The sequence below is a fragment of the Camellia sinensis genome, chromosome 5 (genome assembly GCF_055761805.1).
Source record: "Camellia sinensis isolate YWXY chromosome 5, ASM5576180v1, whole genome shotgun sequence".
Classification (NCBI taxonomy): domain Eukaryota; kingdom Viridiplantae; phylum Streptophyta; class Magnoliopsida; order Ericales; family Theaceae; genus Camellia; species Camellia sinensis.
This window is the reverse complement of record NC_138965.1, coordinates 120,090,021-120,095,796: the sequence shown is the minus strand read 5'-3', so window position 1 is coordinate 120,095,796 and position 5,776 is coordinate 120,090,021. Positions and strand designations below refer to the sequence as shown.

Sequence of the window (5,776 nt, the reverse complement as noted above, 5' to 3'; positions counted from 1 at the left end):
GTTTGTGGAGAACATGCAAAGAAGAAATAGGTGTATCATCATGTTTATAGAGATGAGGTTGGTGTGGTTGTGGGTAATGTTGTTGGTTTTGGCTAGTGAGTGCCATGGTTGTTTGGATCATGAGAGGGTTGCTCTTCTGCAACTAAAAGCTTCTTCTATCAACCACCATCGCCTCCCAAGCCTCCTCCCAACGTGGGTGGAGGCTTGGGAGGGTAAAACGACGACTGAATGCTGTAAGTGGGAAAGAGTCAAGTGCAATGCTACAACAGGGCGAGTAATCCAACTCTCACCCAATTCTGCAGAGAATTTTTGGAAATTAAGATATTGGTATCTGAATGCCTCCATGTTTCTTCAATTTGAAGAACTTCAAAGTCTCGACTTATCATACAATGGATTAGCGGGTTGGCTTGAGAATGAAAGTTTTTTTGATTACTAGAATAGCAACCAAACAAGTCTACTCTATAGTTTTCTTTTTGACAATATTTCCAGAAATCACGTTGTGGCCTATGCTATGATATACATTATTGACTGTTTTACAGGTTTTTAGAAGTTGGGTGAATTAACATCTCTAAAGTCTCTAAATCTATCTGGTAATTTATTGGAGGGAACTATTCATATTAATGGTGAGTTTAAAGTCTATTTATTTTCATTCTTAACTAAGAGTTTGAGACTAGTGTAAGAATTCAAAAATAAGCAGGTTTATTTGGTTTCCAACTAATTAATACTTTCATTTTCTTGACTTGAGACCAGATCTTAAAGGTTTGAATAACTTGGAGCAGCTTGATATTAGCATGAATCAGTTTGATAGTTTCATAACTCACTCAGGTATGATAACAATACCACTTGAATACGAAGCAAATAATGAACCAAAACAATAGATGATCTAGTTTCAAAATACATTTTTTAGTCTATTGTTGGGACAAATGCGATAACTTAAATAAATAATGATTATATCTATGAAGGGATATACAAAATAGACAATTTGAATAATCAAAATAGGACTTGTGATAGATACCATAAATTCAAGCAACACCCTTCCATACCCAATCCAAAATTAAGAACAGCTACTTGGATGGCGGCTGAATTAATGATTCTAGTGAATTAGTTTTTTTTTTTTTTTTTTTTTTGAAAAATAGAGTTTGTTTTTTAAACACTCATCTTTGTACATGATTTATGATTTATGGGTCCGTCACCAGATTTATCCCATCTCCCACTTGTCATAGTTGCAACATTTGTTAAACAATTGAAATGGACTCATTTGCGCAAAAATGTTAGTGTCCAAAAAAAAATTACAAAAATTTTTACATAATATTTTTGTAATTATGAGCTGTAATGATGAGTGTTTGGTCTTATAATAAAAGGACCACAATATGCCACACAATTTTATATCAAATTCAATACAAAAATTATGTTTGTAGATCACTATCTTTTAAAATTGGGTATCAAATACAGGTCTTGTAAATTTATTAGGATAAATTACAAACATATCCCCTGAGGTGTAAATTACAAATTACCTCCTGTGGTTTTAGAAAATATATTATGTCTCACAAGATTTCTAATTTCGTAACAAATAGGTCTTTTTATTAATAAATTATCAAGTTAATTAACAGTTTTTAATAATGTTAAAATTTTATTTCAATTAATAATTCAGATAATTTTATTATTGTATAGGTGAACAGTTAGAAATTTTACTTTTTCAATTAATTCTATTAAATAAAAAATTTTGATAGGAAGGTATTAGTAATTTTCCAAACCACAAGAGATAATTTGTATTTTAAGCAAACCTCAGGAAGTGTATTTATAATTTATCCAATTTCTTAGTAAACACACTACCTATTTTTATTTTTATATTTTTTAATAAATTGGATTACATGTCAATTTTACGTGTTGTTTTAGTTGTGAGGATGGTGGTGACTTGAAATAGAAATTGATTTTTGCAGGTTTTGAAAGACTATCTGTGTTAGGCAAGCTGGAGGTACTTGGTTTGGGAAACAATTTTTTCAATAATAGCATCCTACAATCTCTTCGTGTCCTCTCATCACTCAAGACTTCATCCTTACGGTACACCCGTTTAAATGGATTAACTGACTTAGGAGGTAAGTCTAGTATAAAATATTTCCCCTATTCACAACTAAAACAACTAACCAGCATCAATATGGACGATCTTTGCAGCATCAATGTGAGTTTTATGGGCCGTTTTTATTAGACAAATTATAACATAGGATTAAAATTATCAATCTATGGAATTCACATTATAATGTTCAGTTATAATTTTTATTATTTGGATTAGATTTCAATGGACATTTTATTCAACAAAATTGGTGAATTTTTTAATCCTATAACTAATACAAAATAAACATATAATTGGTATTATATATTTCAATATTCATTGCAAAACAAATGCCTTTGTCTCAATAATTTAATTGAATAATCTTCCACTAATTTCATGAATTGTTAATCCTCTCAGTATTATTTATTCTAATCAAACAAAGCCTATGTGTTGTTGGAAGTGCCGGATAATGCCTTAAAATACCATGAGATTCAATGTCATATAATATATTGAAATTATTAAATAATTATTAATTATTTAGTTTTATGATAGTCTGACTCGACAAAAACCATAGCACCAAAAGAGTAAGTCCCCCAAGATTGAGATGGTTATCATTTTAGTTTCTAATTTATAGAGTTACGTGTGATTTTGGTTCTCTGTTTAAATTGTATCCGCTTAGTTTTCAATGTATAAAAATTATTTTGATTTCGTCTTCCAACCAAATTCCATTTGTAGATACCATTAAATTTAAGGATTAATATAGAGATTCAATTAAAATTTTACTCTTATAGTTCCTAAAACAAGATATTTGTATTATTTTGATCCTTAATATATAAATCATGTCGATTTAGTATTTAAAGTATACAAAGAGGGTGTTTGGAAAGTATGGCTATTTTAGTAGGTTATTTTAGTTTTTGACCATTTTAATAGATTAAGGCCAAGTTTGGCGACCTAAAAATAATCCATCTTTTTATCTTTTTTCCATCACATCATCTCTCTACTTTTCTGCACATCTTTTCGTAAAAAGACAAAAAGTGCACTTATTTAGGTCATCCCAAACAACCCCTAAAATAGTTGCGTTTGAAAATATGGTTAGAATTTTTTTATAATTGGATGTGATATTTGCGAGAGAAAAAGTGAAATAATCATAAGTTTGATGTAATATTTTGTCTTATTAACTATTTTAGTCTATTTTATCTTTTAATGCTATTTTAACTCAAAAAGTCAAAAAAAAAAAACTTATTCCCAAACACTCCCAAAGTGTTTCAATTTGGTCCTCGAACCAAGATTAAAAAAACTATCCACACTTCCTCTGTCTTTCTCTCTCAAAACCTCCACCTCGGGTATCACCGCTGGCCATGGCCTATGGCCATGGCAGTCAACTAGCCTCGCTTCCTTTGTGTGTGATTGTTGTTTTCTCTCTTTTCAACTTGAATCTCCAAAGTTTTCCCACCATATATTATTTTTTTCCAGATCTATAGATTATGCTTAGGTGTGTTTTGATCTATGGTTTTTGGCCATGGATCTTCTTTCAGGTCTTCTATCGGCGAGTGTATGGTGATCCAGTTTTGGGCGCTTCTCAGCAATGTGCTGGGTTGTTCAGTATTGGAAGTTTTTTGGCCATGGGTGTGTTCGAATATAGGAGTTTATTCGGCAAAGCGGTCGGTGGTCTCAGATCAGGTGGTTGAAGATTAGGAGGATGTATGAGGCATGGGTCTTTGGGGTTGGTCGTGGGTGGTGATTTATACTTTTTAAATTTCTCGTTGCGTTGCATCTTTCGATTAGAAATGGCAACGAGGCGGGGCGGGGCCAGGGATTGCCCTCTCCATCCCCGATCCCCGAAAGTATGTAACTCCCCGTCCCCGCCCCCGCCCCCGCTCTCGATCCCCGACGGGGAACCCCTCACTCCCCCCACCCCTGTCCCCTAACGGGGATCGGGTTTCCCCAACCCCGAAACATCTCGACGGTGACGGAGTTACAGAGCTGAGTTACAGAACCCCTCATCATCATCATCTCACACTCTCACACACACACACACACACATACACATCCTCATAACAGAACCCCTCATCAACCTCATAACCAGTCATCATCCTTATAACCAGTCTTCAACCAGCTGAGTTACAAAACCCCTCATCATCATCATCTCACACACACACACACACACACACATCTACAGATCTGAGACTGAGATCTGAGTCGCAATCATCATCACACACACACACACAGACACACAGGGAGATAAGAGAGGTCTCGATCAGTTGAGAGAGAAGAGAGAAGATGGAGACTGGTTGCGCCGCTGGTATCAAGCGGCGAAGTGCGGCCATGGCGGCGGAGAGACGAGAGATAGAGCGGCAAAGGAAGAGGGGATCTGAGATGAGAGAGAGCAAGATCTAAAATGAGAGAGAGGAGAGGAGTTTTGTTAGATCTGTGATAAGAGAGAGAGAGAGAGAGAGAGAGAGAGAGAGAGATGAGTATATATTATATATAGTGGGTTGGTGAGTGAGAGAGGAGAGGGAGGCGGGGCAGAATCGGGACGGGGAAAGGGGCCGGGGTCGAGGCGGAACAACTTATCACCATCCCCGACCCGAAAATAATCAAGGATTTTTTTTTTAATACCGTCCCCAGCCCGAAAGTTTCAATAATCAAAAAAAAAAATTAGTCGTCTAACCTTATTTTGTGTTTCTTTATTTGAATGCAAAACATAAAATCATAAATACATATTAACAAAAAGCGAATGCATATATATTAAAATAGAATAATACTATATGTATTAATTAATGTACTAATTAACAGATGACGTGAGATAACTTTAGAAATTTTGGATATTTATAATTTATATAATAGGTGGGGTCAGTAATAATGACATAACACTAGTTGGTACACTGGTGTGTATATTAATTGGTATATATAACATCACCGATTAAAATATATTGGATGATAAATTGCAAGAAAAAAAAATTCAAAATAATTATCAACAAAAAATTCGGCAGCAAGGATCTCATTTATTGTAGAATATAAGCTTTGAGAGACAATTTTATTTTTCTACATCACAAAAATTACATTTTATTATAATAATATGAATATTTCTCTCTAGAGATGTTGACTTTTCTTTTTTCATTTTCTTCAATTTTTGATGATTTGTATTTATGAATTTCAAACTTTATCCCCATAGTTCAGGCGGAAAGATAGACAAAATTATGTTGGAAGACAAATCAAAACACTTTTTTTATATGTTGGAGCCGAAATTGACACAATCCTATACAACTCATAAAACAAGTAGAAGCCAATGTACACTTAATTCTTCTTTTTATTATTATTATTTTCCTTTTGTATTTTTATTTTTTTATGAACAACTTAGAAGAGCTGAATTTTGGTGGCAATTCAATAGAAAATAAAAAAAGGTGCGAAAAATTTAGAAATCCCCTAGATATTGATTTGTGATTATATATAAATTTTAAGCAGTAAATAACAATCTCAATCAAATAATCAAGACAAATCAACACAACGATTTTAACGTGGAAAAATCACAATTGGAGTGCCTTCAATTGTGATAATAAAAAAAAAAAACCACGGACAAAAATCACAAAACAATTCACTAAGAAGACATAAAGAAATTACACAAGTGTACTCTCAATTACCTAGCGAATCCACGCCCGAATCGAACCAACCCCTATATGCCTTTTCCACCACGGTCTTCACCTCGGAATTGTCTTGTCCAACATT

General features: G+C 33.7%; 1 long non-coding RNA gene across 2 annotated transcripts; it reads left to right on the top strand.

Annotated features, from left to right (window-relative positions):
• Positions 1-2,227, top strand: LOC114262026 (uncharacterized). Of its 2 annotated transcripts, XR_014330065.1 has the most exons (4): positions 1-270; positions 540-623; positions 751-825; positions 1,941-2,227. It is a non-coding gene; the product is annotated as an uncharacterized LOC114262026 (long non-coding RNA). The 2 variants fall into 2 exon arrangements; XR_014330064.1 differs by having other exon boundaries at positions 1-623.
• The last annotated feature ends 3,549 nt before the right edge of the window (positions 2,228-5,776 follow it).